Source organism: Stomoxys calcitrans, chromosome 3 (genome assembly GCF_963082655.1).
Source record: "Stomoxys calcitrans chromosome 3, idStoCalc2.1, whole genome shotgun sequence".
In the NCBI taxonomy this organism is placed as follows: Eukaryota; Metazoa; Arthropoda; class Insecta; order Diptera; family Muscidae; genus Stomoxys; species Stomoxys calcitrans.
Genome location: NC_081554.1, coordinates 173,063,986 through 173,078,115, shown reverse-complemented (window position 1 = coordinate 173,078,115; position 14,130 = coordinate 173,063,986). Strand labels below are relative to the sequence as shown.

General features: G+C 33.8%; 1 protein-coding gene across 1 annotated transcript in view; it reads left to right on the top strand.

Moving 5' to 3' along the window:
• Positions 1-906: 906 nt before the first annotated feature.
• LOC106091460 (Krueppel homolog 1) overlaps positions 907-14,130 on the top strand; it is a 74,825-nt gene continuing 61,601 nt past the window's right edge. The window contains exons 1-2 of the mRNA XM_059364187.1: positions 907-1,426; positions 4,795-6,392. The gene's annotated coding sequence lies outside the window, so the exon portion shown is untranslated. The remainder of the gene's footprint in view (positions 1,427-4,794; positions 6,393-14,130) is intronic.

The following is a 14,130-nucleotide window of genomic DNA, read 5'->3' as shown; positions in this document are numbered from 1 at the left end:
ACACTTCACTAAAATTCTTATAAAGTCAAATAACCACAAGAACAAAAACAAAAACAAAAGCACACTCACTTATACACACTTACATCAATGGGTCTGTCTCTTCTCTGTGTGCTGTTGCCAACACTCACTCACTCATTCATTCAAACTCACTTGCAATGTGCCGTGCTGTGCCGTGTTGTTGTCGTCGTAAAATGCCGCTATCAAAGCTAAGGAGAATTACAGAGAGTATGGCCGAGCGGCATCAGAACCCCACGAAAAGTACAACCAAATGTTCTGCCCAAGCTCTCTGCTCGTTGTTTTTGGTATAGTTTTACATGTGTGTGTGTGTGTGTGTGAGTGCTTATGCATAAGCTTTGCCTTAGTCGCCAGCACCAACAGCAGCGGGTACATGGGTATTCTTTTTCATAACGCTTTGCCTCAATGTATTTCAAACTGAACTCGCAACGCGTTAACAGCACACAGAAAAACTTAATTTAACCGTTTAACGTCTCAAATCGAGTAATCAAATCAAAACAGAAAGCAACAGCAAACGTTGTTCTAATATCTCCTACCATATATATATAACCCTTTAATAAGCCCTTGTTATTCTTAAATCTCAAAACGTTTTGCCTTCTAACCAGCAACCACAAAATAGCAATCAAATAGAAAAGGCAAAGCAAATTGAAGACTTTTAAGTGGATAAATAAAAATCAAAAAAAAACAAATTTGTTAAAAAAAAGTGGGTGTCAGAATTTTATCACATTAAATTTGCAAGAAAATACAAATTGATCTCATTTGCTTATATGAAAAATAAAACCAGTTTTATTTAACATTGCCTTAAATGATTTTTTATGAAAACAAATTTTTTTGTTAAAATAAAAAACAAAATAATTTTAAAATATTGAAAAAAAAACCAAAAGTGTGAACAAGAAATTACAAAAATTTATAATAATTATACCAAATAATAAAAAAAAAATAAATAAAAATTTACATCAAAAATTCTAAGGGAAGACAGTGAGAAAACATAAAAAAAAATTATATATACAAAAAAACTTCCTATGGTGGATCTCTATGAAAATTATCTTAAAACAAAATAACAAAAGTTTACTGCAAATCTTAAAACTACAAAAATTAAGTTGAGCAACAATATTTTATGAAAAAAATAAAGTTCTAGTGTATTGTACACTGTAAAAAAAAATTATAAATTTTTTTTTTCAAAGAAAAATCATAAAAAGTCAAAAAAATAAATGGGTGTAACAGAATAAAAAAATCTATATATGAAACAAAATCTATATAAAAAAATTAATAATCATATCTTGTGGAGAAAAAAACCCTAAAAACACTTAGAGGAATACTATTTTGCAATATCCCTTATATGCTGTTTTAAGTGAAGTGAATGGGAATAACTTTAATCAGCGCCTACAGGAATATACACTCAATATCAAAAGTAAGTGAAACAAAGAAAAACCTTTCAAGCCAAGTCGTGGATTCGGCTTACAATACAAACAAAAAGCTCAAGCAATATGTGGATTATTTTCAAGAATTAATGAGACTTTTAGGGGCTGGAGAAGCCAAAACCGGAGCAACGGTTCATTAAGGGACTGTAGCAATTTAGGGAGGTATCTGACAGGAGGGGTTAAATTTTTCCAAATTAGTCCAATATTGGAACTGTTAGAAACTCAAGAAGGGAATCGGTTTGTAAAAAGGAAAATTGATAAGAATTTTAATGCTATTCAAGCTACATCAGACTATGAACCGATTCAGGCCATACTTGGTTTGGATGTTGGAGACCATAGTAGATGCCATTGTACAGGTTATGAATCGATTCAGGCCATATTAAGGACCTATATTAGATATCATAGAAAATCTGGAGATGGGTTTACATGGGAGCTATATCAGGTTATGAACCAATTTGGACCATATTAGGGACGTATGTTTGAGATCATAGGAAAAGTAACTGCGCAAAATTTTAACCAAATCGGATAAGAATAACGCCCTCTACAGGCTTAAGAGGTATACATGGAAGATCGGTTGATCTGGGAGCTATATATCAGGTTTTGAACCATTTCAGACCATATATGGCACTTATAATGGAAATCATAAAAAATAAAAGCGTGCTAAGTTCGGTAAGGCCGAATCTTGGGAAACCATCACCATAACAAATTTGTACAAAAAAAAAAATTAGTTGAAGGGCATAATTTAATCCAAATACAAAACTTCTGTCAAACCAGCAAAAATTAAAGCTTCTAGGAACCGAACAAGGATGATCGAGAGACCGGTTAAAACAGATTTAGACTGTATTTGGCACAGTTGTTGGCAATCATAACAAAACACCACATGCTGAATTTCAGCCAAATCGGAGAAAAAAGTGAAATCGGGAGATCGGTTTAAAGAGGAGCTATATCAGATTATAGACCGATTTGGACAGTACTTGTGGCTTGTAAGGACTCAAGAATTCAAATCGGAAGATCGGTTTATATGGGAGCTAATATCAGGTTATAGACCGATTTAGAGCGTACTAGGTACAGATGTTAGACGCCATAGCAGAATACTACGTGCAAACTTTCAGCCAAATCGGAAGAAAATTGCGCCTTCCAGAAGCTCCAAAAGTCAAATCGGGAGATCGGGTTATATGGGAGCTATATCTGAATCTGAACCCATATGGCCCATTTGCAATCTCCAACGACCTACATCAATATTAAGTATCTGTGCAAAATTTCATGCGGCTAGCTTTACGCTTTCGACAGACGGACGGGCGGACGGACGAACGGACGAAAGGAGGACATGACTAGTTCGACACCGAGCGGCAATACGATCAAGAATATGTTTGTCGGTTTGTTTGTTTGTGTGTTCCTTATAGGCTCAAAACCGGCTAAACCAATTTCCATGAAATGTTCACTAATGGTGCATAATGATCCCGTGGTGAAAATAGGGTACTACATTTTTTGATATCTGAAAGGGGAGCGGACCCTCCCCCTTACCCTAATTTTCAGAAACACCAGATCTCGGTGATAGGTGGTGCGAAATTTTGTGTGCTCTCTCATAGTAGCCTAAAAATAAAAATTTGGTATCCAAATTTCGGATGGGGTACCTAGGGCGGCCGCCCCACCCTAAACCCTCCCAATAAATATTTAGACCAATCACGTCAATATGGGACTCTAATGAAAGATATTTAGGATAAGAAAACGTATCTGATATCCAATTGTCTGACCAAGTGTTAGGGGGACCACCCCAACCCCCAAAACACCCCTAAATCGGACATATTTACCGACCATGACAATATGGGACTCAAATGAAAGGTATTTGCATGTAGAATACGAATCTGATATACAAATGTGGGACCAAATTTCTGAGAGTCCACCGCCGCCCAAAACACCCCTCAAACAGGACTTATTTACTGACCATGGCTTATTTGGGGCTTAAATAAAAGGTCTTTCAGTGTAGAATACGAATCTGATATCCAAATGTGGAGTCAAGTATTTGGGGACCACCCCTCCCAAAAATACACCCAAAAAGAGAAAAAATTTACAACCACAGCAATATGGGGCTCAAATGAAAGGTCTTTGGGAGTAGAGCGAGAATGTGATATCAATATTCGGTAAAAGGTGTCAAAAAGGGGCACCCCACCCCCATAACATCAACCATATAGCTGTATAAGAGGAATTTTAGAGTAGAACATGAATCTCATATATATTTTTAGGGTCAAGTCACTGAATGGCCACCCATACCCCGAAACATCCCCCAAACCGGTCATGTTTGCGACTATGGAAATATGGGGCTCAAATGAAAGGTATTTGGGAGAAGACCACGAATCTGATATCTCATTTCGGGACCAACTGCCTAGGGGACGTCCCAACCCCCCCAAATGGGAGGTATTTGCTCACCATGACAATTTGGTAATTAAAGGGAGTGAATCTCGATATAGATAGGTTCTAGGACCCGGACATATTTGCTGACCATTGCAATAAGGTGTTAAATGAAAGGTATTTGAGATTAGAAAACGAATTTGATATCTAATTTTGAGGCCAATGTGGGGTTCAAATAAATGATATTTGAGAGTAGAGAACAATGCTGATATATCTCCGTCCCTCCGTTCGTCCGTCTGTCGGACGTAGGTGTAGAGCTAGCCACTTGAAATTTTTCACAGATACTGAACATTTACGTAGGTCGTTGGGGATTGCAAATGGGCCATATCGGTTCAGATTTAGATATAGCTCCCATATAAGCCGATGTCCCGATTTGACTTCTTGAGCCCCTGAAAGCCGCAATTTTCATCTGATTTAGCTGAAATATTGCACATGGTATTCCGTTATGATTGCGAAGAACTGTGCCAAGTACGATTCAAATCGGTTAAGGACATGATATAGCTCCCATATAAACCGATCTCCCGATTTGACTTCTTGAGCCCCTGGAAGCCGCAATTTTCATCCGATTTGGCTGAAATTTTGCATATAGTGTTTTGTTATGACTTCCAATAACTGTGCTAAGTACGGTCCAAATCGGTGTATAACCTGATATAGCTCCCATATAAACCGAACTCTCGATTTGACTTCTTGAACCCTTACAAGACGATTTGGCTGAAAGTTTGCATATAGTGTTCTGTTATGACTCAAACCACTGTGCCAAGTGCGGTCCAATTCGGTCTATAGCCTGATATAGCTCCCATATTTTAGCAGAATCCATGGTGGTGGGTTCCCAAGATTCGGCACGGCCGATCTTAGCACACTTTTACTTATTTTATAAATTATATATACAATATATTATAATATTAAACACTAAATTATATTGTTTCTCTTTTTTAATTTCTATTTGCAGCTTATGGTAACCATTCACCACAATTAAACACATAACAATTTTGAGTAAACAAAAATTTCAATTTGAATAATTAAAGAAAAAATATTTCTAAACAACGTCACAGCGAACAACAACAAAGCAAAGAAAAATTGTTTTAAATTTACAACAACAAAACCTAGGTCAATATTGTTTAGAGTGACACAAGTTAGTGACGACGGGCCGACAATACGGAACACAAAGCAAAGCTAAACATACAAACAAACATACATACTGACTCATATATATACTAGAGATGTGAAGAAAGCTCGCCAATGGCAACAAGGGAAAATCACACAAACACTTGAAACCAAAAAAAAAAAAAACAACAACAACAAAAAACACAAAGCAAAAACCAACGTCGTCATAATATATGAAACAAGGCAGAGTAACAGCAATTGTACCAGTGCTATATATCTAATAAGAACTCAATCAAGCTAAACGCGATCTCCCAAAAAAGAAAACACACACATAGACAACCACCAAATAAATCCAAAGCCGAATTAAACATCGTATTAGCTGGCAAAAGCCAAAAAAAAAACAAAATAATTTGAAATATTTCAACAAAATAAAAATCAAATATAAATAAAATAACCACACCACAAGTTAAGAGAGGCAACCTCAACGCAAGGGGTCCTCTTGTCCGTCCAACGTAAAGCCAACAAATTAATCACAATTGAAAGCCAACAAAGTATAACATTGTGCTCTTGTATTGGCAACCCCATAAGCACCCATACATTAACATCACGTGTAGCTTAAATTGTAGCAAGTGCAAGTGCTGCCCACTGCTCACCAACCCCTTTGGTGCTAAGAGCTTTAAACCTTCAAAACAAAAACAAAACAAACGCCGAGTAACATCATTGTGGTATAGAGGAGAGATATAACAAGCCGATGTGCAAGGGGGTTCGTTCTAAGGCACACATACGTACACACCCACAATAACCGCACATCACACTGGGCATCATCAAATTCTAAGAATTTTAGCGATCGCCATTAAACAACAACACCGCTGGTTTTTAGAGAGCCTAGTAAACGTATGCTCTGCTTCTTACTCTCTCGGTCTCTCTCATTTACTTCTAATGCTCATTTCTATAGAATTTGCTGCTTTCTTTACGGTTATCAAGATATAGATAATTTGTTATATTTTTGTGCAAAACAAAACCAAAACCAAAAACAACAAACAAACGCGAATTATTTTCCTTGCAAATATTCTATAACATATTCAGTGAGAGTAAAATAGCACTAGCCTCGAGACGATCTTTTAGTGATTTGTCGCAAATAGAGGGAAAAAAACAAAGGAAACCAAAGGGAAAATTAAATCTCCTCGAATATCAAGAGGAATTTGAAACCAGCAAGTGTTTTGCTGAAAAAAGAATTTGTTTCAAATTACAAATTTTATGAAATAATAACCAAACATAATTCAGAAAAGACCCACATTTTGGAAAAAGAAAAATAAACCGATTTATAAAAACATTCATCATCAACGAGGTCCAAGATAAGACTTCTGGTCTACACAATAAAAGGGTAGAACCCTTGTTTTTGGATTATTCACCATTAACCTTGCAAATATTTCACAATTTATGGTAAGTTTGAACAAATTTTCTGTTAAAAATTTATAAATTATTAAAAAAAAAATAAAAACAATTTTTTAATTTTAAAAATTATTAAAACAAATTAAGGGAAAATTGGGATAAATTTAAAATAAGAGATATATATTAAAAAAAAAATTGGGAAAAAATAATAATTATTTAAAAAAATCAGCATAAACTAAGAATTATTAAGTAATATCACAACAAGTCGATTACTGGCTTAGGTGTATGTCTATAGTGGCATGAGGCAGATAAATATCTGCACCCCGATTTCAACCTAACCTAACCTAAGAATTATTAAAACAAAGGAAAAAAGGCAGATATTAATAAAACAATAAAAATTCAAAACTCAATAATAATAAAAAAATAATACACAAAATTTGGATATATAAAAATATTCAAAACAGCAAATGAATGTTAATTTTTTTCATTCAATCAAAATAAAAAAATATATGCAAAAATTAGAAAAAAATCAAAACCTATTTATGTTAGGTTAGGTTGAAAAGAGGGAAAATTGCAGATATTAACAAAAAATGAAAATTAAAAAACAAAATAAAAATAAAAGACAATAAAAATATGAAAATAATATGCAAAAATTAGGAAACAAATTAAAACCTATTTAGGTAAGGTTAGGTTAGGTAAGGTTAAAAAGAGGTTGCGGCTATAATTCCCCCTATGACACTACGGACAAACACCCAAACCAGTAATCAGCTTGTTGTGCGCTCTACCACCTATTTAACAAATAGGAAAAATTACAAAAAAATTTACAAAAATTTAGGAGTTATATAAAAAACAAGTCAAATTAGAAATTATTCAAAAAAATATTTAAAAAAATTCCAAATTTAAAAAAAAAAATTTTTGTTAAAAAACTGGGGAATATTACAAAAAAGTAATAGACTGATTCGGACCACAAGTGAATGGAATGTTGAATACTACAGTAGTAGTCATTGGGTAATATTTTAATCCATTTGGATAAGAATTGCGCCTTGTAGATTCTCAAGATGCATAATCGGCAGATCGGGTTATATGGGAGCTGTATCAGGCTATCGATCAATTAAGACCATATTGGACATGTATGTTGAAGGTCTGGGGAGAAGCCGTTGTAAAAAATTTCAGCAAAATCGGATACAAATTGCGGCCTCTAGAGGCTAAAGAAGTCAAGATCCCAGTTCGGTTTATATGACAGCTATATCAGGTTATGTGCCGATTTAAACAATACTTGGCACAGACGTTGGAAGTAATAGCAAACAAGTTCATGCAAGATTTCAGCCAAATCGGTTAAGAATTGCGCCCTCTAGTGGCTCAAGAAGTCAAGCTCCAAGATCGATTTATAAGGCAGCTATATCAGATTATGGACTGATTTGAACCATACATAGCACAGTTGTTGGAAATCACAAGAGAACACTTCATGCTTAATTTCAGCCAAATCGGATAAGTATTGCGCCCTCTAGTGGCTCAAGAAGTCAATATCCAAGATCGGTTTATATGGCAGCTATATCAGGTTATAGACCGATTTGAACCGTACTCAGCACAGTTGTTGGAAGTCGTAACAAAACACTTCATGCTAAATTTCAGCCAAATCGGATGAGAATTGCGCCCTCTAGTGGCTCAAGAAGTCAAGATCCCCGATCGGTTTATATGGCAGCTATATCAGGTTACGGAGCTATTTAAACCATACTCGGCACAGTTGTTGGAAGTAATAGCAAACAAGTTCATGCAAAATTTCAGCCAAATCGATTGAGAATTGCGCCCTCTGTTGGCTCAAGATGTCAAGATCCCCGATCGGTTTATATGGCATCTATATCAGGTTATAGACCGATTTAAACCGTACTCAGCACAGTTGTTAAAAGTCATAACAAACCACTTCATGCTAAATTTCAGCCAAATCAGATGATAATTGCTCCCTCTAGTGGCTCAAGAAGTCAATATCCAAGATCGGTTTATATGGCAGCTATATCAGGTTATAGACCGATTTGAACCGTACTCAGCACAGTTGTTGTAAGTCGTAACAAAACACTTCATGCTAAATTTCAGCCAAATCGGATGAGAATTGCGCCCTCTAGTGGCTCAAGAAGTCAAGATCACCGATCGGTTTATATGGCAGCTATATCAGGTTATAGACCGATTTGAACTATACTTAGCACTGTTATTGAAAGTCATAACAAAACACTTCATGCTAAATTTCAGCCAAATCGGATGAGAATTGCGCCCTCTAGTGGCTCAAGAAGTCAAGATCCCTGATCGGTTTATATGGCAGCTATATCAGGTTATATACCGATTTGAACTGTACTTAACACCATTATTGAAAGTCATAATAAAACACCAAATACAAAATTTCAGCCAAATCAAAAGAAATTTGTGGCTTCCAGGGGCTCAAGAACTCAATTCAGGTGATCGGTTTATAAAGGAGCTATATCCAAATCTGAGCCGATATGGTCCATTTGCAATTCCCAACGACCGACATCAATATTATGTATATACGCAAAATTTCAAGCGGCTGGCTTTACGCGTTCGACCTTTTTCGTGATTTCGACAGACGGACGGACGGACATGGCTAGATCGAATCAGATAAGTATTATGTCCTCTAGAGGCTCAAGAAGTATAATCGGTTGATCGGTTTACATGGGAGCTATATCAGGTTTTAAACCGATTCGAGCCAGACTTAGCACGTATGTCATAAAAAATACTTGTTCAAATTTTCAGCCAAATCTGGTAAGAATTACGCCCTCTAGAGGCCATATTTGACAAATCGGATGAGCATGACGCACTCTAGGGACTCAAGAACTAAAATGGGAAGATCGGTTTATGTGGTAGTTATACCAGGTTTTTGACCGATTCGGAACACATGTTGGAGGCCATAAAAAAAGGCTGTGAAAAATGTCAGCCATATCGGAGAAGAACTACAACGTCTAGAGGCTCAAGAAGTTAAATCCGGAGATCGGTTTATATGGGAGCTAATAAAGTTTTGGACCGATTAAGACCAAATTTGAAACGCATATTGGAAATCAGAGATCGGTTTATATGGGAGATATATCAGGTTTTGGATTGATTCAGATTATACTTATCACATCTGATAACAATTACTCCCTCTAGAGGCTCAGGAAGTAATATCGGCAGATCGGTTTATATGGGAGCTATATAAAGTTTTGGACCAATTAAGACCATATTTTACACGTATATTGGGAATCAGAGATCGGTTTATATGGGAGATACATCAGGTTTTGGATTGATTCAGACCATACTTATCACACCTGATAACAATTACTCCCTCTAGAGGCTCAGGTAGTAATATCGGCAGAATGGTTCAAATGGGAGATATATCAGGTTTTCGATTGATTCAGACCATACCTAACACAGAATTACGCCCTCTAGCGGCTCAAGAAGTAAAATCGGGAGGTCGGTTTATATGGGATCTATATCAGGTTTTCAACCGATTCAGACTAATTTGGCACGTATTTTGGAGATCACAGAAAAAGTCACTGTGCAAAAGTGCAGTCAAATCGGATAAGAATTACGCCCTCTAGAGGCTCATTACAAAACGCTCCGTGCAAAATTTAAGCCAAATCTGATTAAAATTGCAGTTTATGGGGGCTCAAGATGTCAAATCAGGAGATTACGACCATTATGAACCGAATTGGACCGTACTTGACACATCTGTTGCAAGTCATAACAGAATACTACATACAAAATTTCAGCCAAATCCGATAAAAATTGCGGCTTCCAGGGGCTGAAGTTGTCAAATGCGGAAATCGATTTATGTGGCAACTACATCGGTCAGTTTATAGACCGATATATACCATAACTACAATATTTCCACGTCGGGATTCGAACTCGTACACTCAGCGCCATGGGCGGACATGATAATCTCTATGCCACAGTGGCCCACAATACCACCCATTATATAAAAGCCATTGTACATGGGAGCGTATACTTCTTAATAATCGCTTAGTTTAAAATACGTATACGTTATATTACTGCAAGAGAATTAACATAAAGTATACGCACATAGGTCTATCAAATATTTGGTAAGTGTTAATGAAATAAGATCTTACCATAAACTTTAAATAGGTGTTTTTGGGTAAAATGCTCAACAAATGATGTCATTTTACAAAAAAAAGTGAGTTCTTTCATTTTTTCAGTAAAATGGCCTTAAACCCTGGATGGCTGGCAAAAATTGCACTAGTTTATATAATAAAATAAAATCAAATACATTTCACAGAATAAAACCTCTTGATAGTACTGAAAAACTACCATTTCAAACATTATCTACGCTCATAAAAGTTGTCATTGTCATAAACATAGCTGTAGTGACCTTTAGTTTCCCCCCAAAAAAAAAAAAACAAAAAAATGTTTTATCACATAACGTGATTTCGATAACATACCAATGGTTCTTAAAAGTTTCGAAATATACCTACTCGCAAACAATCTACGAAAAATTGGTCTTACTTGTTGTTGTTTGCTTCTATTATTAAAAAAAATTGTTATTGCTTTCGCAAAAAATAACACAAGAAAATCAAAAAAGGAATTGAAAATAGAAAAAAAATCGCCTGAAAACATTATCGGCATAATAATGGGAATTTGTTTTTTAGTTTTACATATGGCATTCATAAAATATCTCTAAATTAAGGTATTTTCCCCGATGGCATAACGGTGTTCACTCACATGTGTACGGCCTAGCCGATAAAAAATTGAAATGGAAAAACAGCGAGTCATTGTCAAATATTGTTTTTAATCAGTTATTGTGATTGTGACTAAAGGTGATGAGTGCTGACGCAAAAGGTTTCGTTTCAAAACATGTTGAGGTAGTTAAATTTTTTTGCAATATCGAGGCAATTAGATAACAGTTATTTTTAGTAAGAATTATTTTTTTTTCGGGGATAATGATAAGAAACTTTGGGAAAATAATTGCGTGGTATTAAGCACATGACTGAAAGGTTGTGGGCAGTTGTCACAATGGGTTTAAAATTTAAAAACAAAAAGTAATGCCAATAAAACATATTGTTACTTCATTCATTACTTGCTCTTAGGGAATCATACTTCGTAATGATATGGAAGAAGAAATAAATAGCTTGTAAAAGCTTTATATGTATAAAAAAAGGTGATGCCAATTTTTTTGAATTCTAAAATCCTTTTATCTTGTCCATTATCTTTATTGTCGAACGCATGATAAATAAAAAATAATTGATATTTTAGAAAAGTGATGCCATTTTCTTTACAAAATGATGCCAAGTTTTATTAAATTCAAAACAACTTTAATTGACTTTTTGTTAAAAGTGATGCCAATTTATATATAAAAAAATGATGCCAAGTTTTCAATGAAATTAAAGTAACCTTAGTTGTAGCAAGTTTTTAATTGAAGTTAGGTCAAGAGCATTATCGTTAGAAAAAAAATTAAAAAAAGTGTTGTCAATCAAAGAAAATACCGAAAACCATTTTCTCGTTTTTATGATCATTTAAATTAAAAGGGTAGTATAAAATATTTTATTTTTTTATAAAAGTGATGCCAATTTCGATTTAAGTGATGGCAGAAAAATTGGAAAAATAGTTAGGGAAGGTTGGAAAAATAGCTAGTGAGAGCTAAGTATAAAAAAAGTGATGCCAAATTTTTTTGAATTCTAAAATCTTTTCTTCTTTTCTACAATCTTAATTGTCAAAGGCATGATTAATAAAAAAAAATTGATATTTTATAAAAGTGATGCCATTTTCTTTACAAAATGATGCCAAGTTTTATTGAATTCAAAGTAACTTTAATTGACTTTTTGTAAAAGTGATGCCAATTTCCATAAAAAACTATGCCTAGTTTTCAATGAAATTAAATTAACTTTATTTGTAGCATGTTTTAATTGAAGTTAGGCCAAGAGCATCATCGTAAGAAAAAAAATTTAAAAAAATTATGCCAAATTAAGAAAATACCGAAACCATTTTTATCGTTTTTATGATCATTTAAATCAAAAATGTAATATAAGAGGTTTTATTTTTTTATAAAAGTAATGCCAATTTCGATTAAAGTGATGCCATTTGTTAGTAAAGTTTTACTAACTTTTTAATATATTATCAATTTACACCAAATTTAAAGCTTTTCGTTTAATATGATGCCATTATCGTGAGAAAAAACAAAAGTAAAAGTGATGCCAAATTAAAAAGAAATTTAAAGCATTTTTCTTGATTCCCAGAACATTTAAATCAAAATCGCATTACAGAAAAATTTTAATTTTTTATAAAAGTGATACCAATTAAGATTAAAACAATGCCATGTTTGGAAACAAAACAAAAATAAAAAGTGATGCCAAATTCAAAAAAAAATTTCAAACCATTTTTCTCCTTTTTATGACCATTAAAATCAGATGCATAATATAAAAGGTTTTAATTTTTATAAAAGTGATGCCAATATCAATTGAAGTGATGCCATTTTTTTGTAAGGTTATAATTGATTTATTAATTTAATTTCAATTAAAGCCAATATTAAAGAATTTTATTTAAATTGATGCCATCAATGTTAGAGAAAAATCAAAAATAAAAAGTGATGCCAAATTGAAATAATACCTCAAACCAATTCTCTCGTTGTTATGATCACTTAAATCAAAAGCGTAATGTAAAAGGCTTTTAATTTTTTATGAAAATTATGCCAATTTTCTTATAAAAGTGATGCCAAATCAAATGTTACTTTTTTTAAATATGTCATCTCTTTAATAAAAATTGGCATCACTTTTATGAGAAATTAAAAATCTTTTACATTACGCTTTTCATTCAAATGATCATAACAACGAAAAAATTGGTTTGAGGTATTATTTTAATTTGGCATCACTTTTAATTTTTGATATTTCTCTAACTTTGATGACATTATCGTTAAAAAATAATCAAAAATTAAAAGTGATGCCAAATTAAAAAAAGTACCACAAACCATTTTTGTTTTTATGATCATTCAAATAAAAAGCGTGATAAAAAAATTTTTAGTTTCTTATAAAATTGATGCCAAATTTGATTGAAGTTATGCCGCTTTTTAGTACAGTTACATTTGAATTTTTAATGCATTTTTGTTGAGGCCAAAATTAAAACATTCTCCTTAAACTGATGCCATCGTTAGAGAAAAGTCTAAAATAAAAAGTGATGCCAAAATAAAAAATGATCAAAGCATTTTTCTTAAAATAATGCCAATACCAATAAAAAATGATGCCAAGGCAACAGTTTGTATTTTGAATGAAACCAAAAGAAAAACTGTTTTTTTGGAAAAGTAATGCCAAATTATCGGAGACCTCCGTAGCGCAGAGGACTATGACGCTGAACGTCTGGGGTCGAATCCTAGCGTGAACACAGAAAAATTTCAGGTGTGATTATTATCTCCTAATACAGGCGACATTTGTGAGGAACTATGCCATTTGAGAAAATGATATGCAAAAACTTATGCCCAAAGAGGTTTCGTACTGCACGCCGTTCGGATGCGGCTATAAAAACAGAATGCACCTTATCATTGAGCTTAAAACTTGAATCACCACTCATTGAATGTGAGAAGTTTGCCAATGTTGCTTAATGGAATGTTCATGGGAAAAAGTGATGCCAATGCACAAAGAGTAATTTCAAAAAATAAAGGCCATACTGTCATGATTTTAAACAATTTTTTCTCTACCGCATTCTAAACAATTTTTTCGTTATTTTTAAAAGTGATGCCAATTACGTGCGACAATGCTTTTTCGGATGATGCCAAGTTTTAAGGGGATTTGTACATTTCATTTGC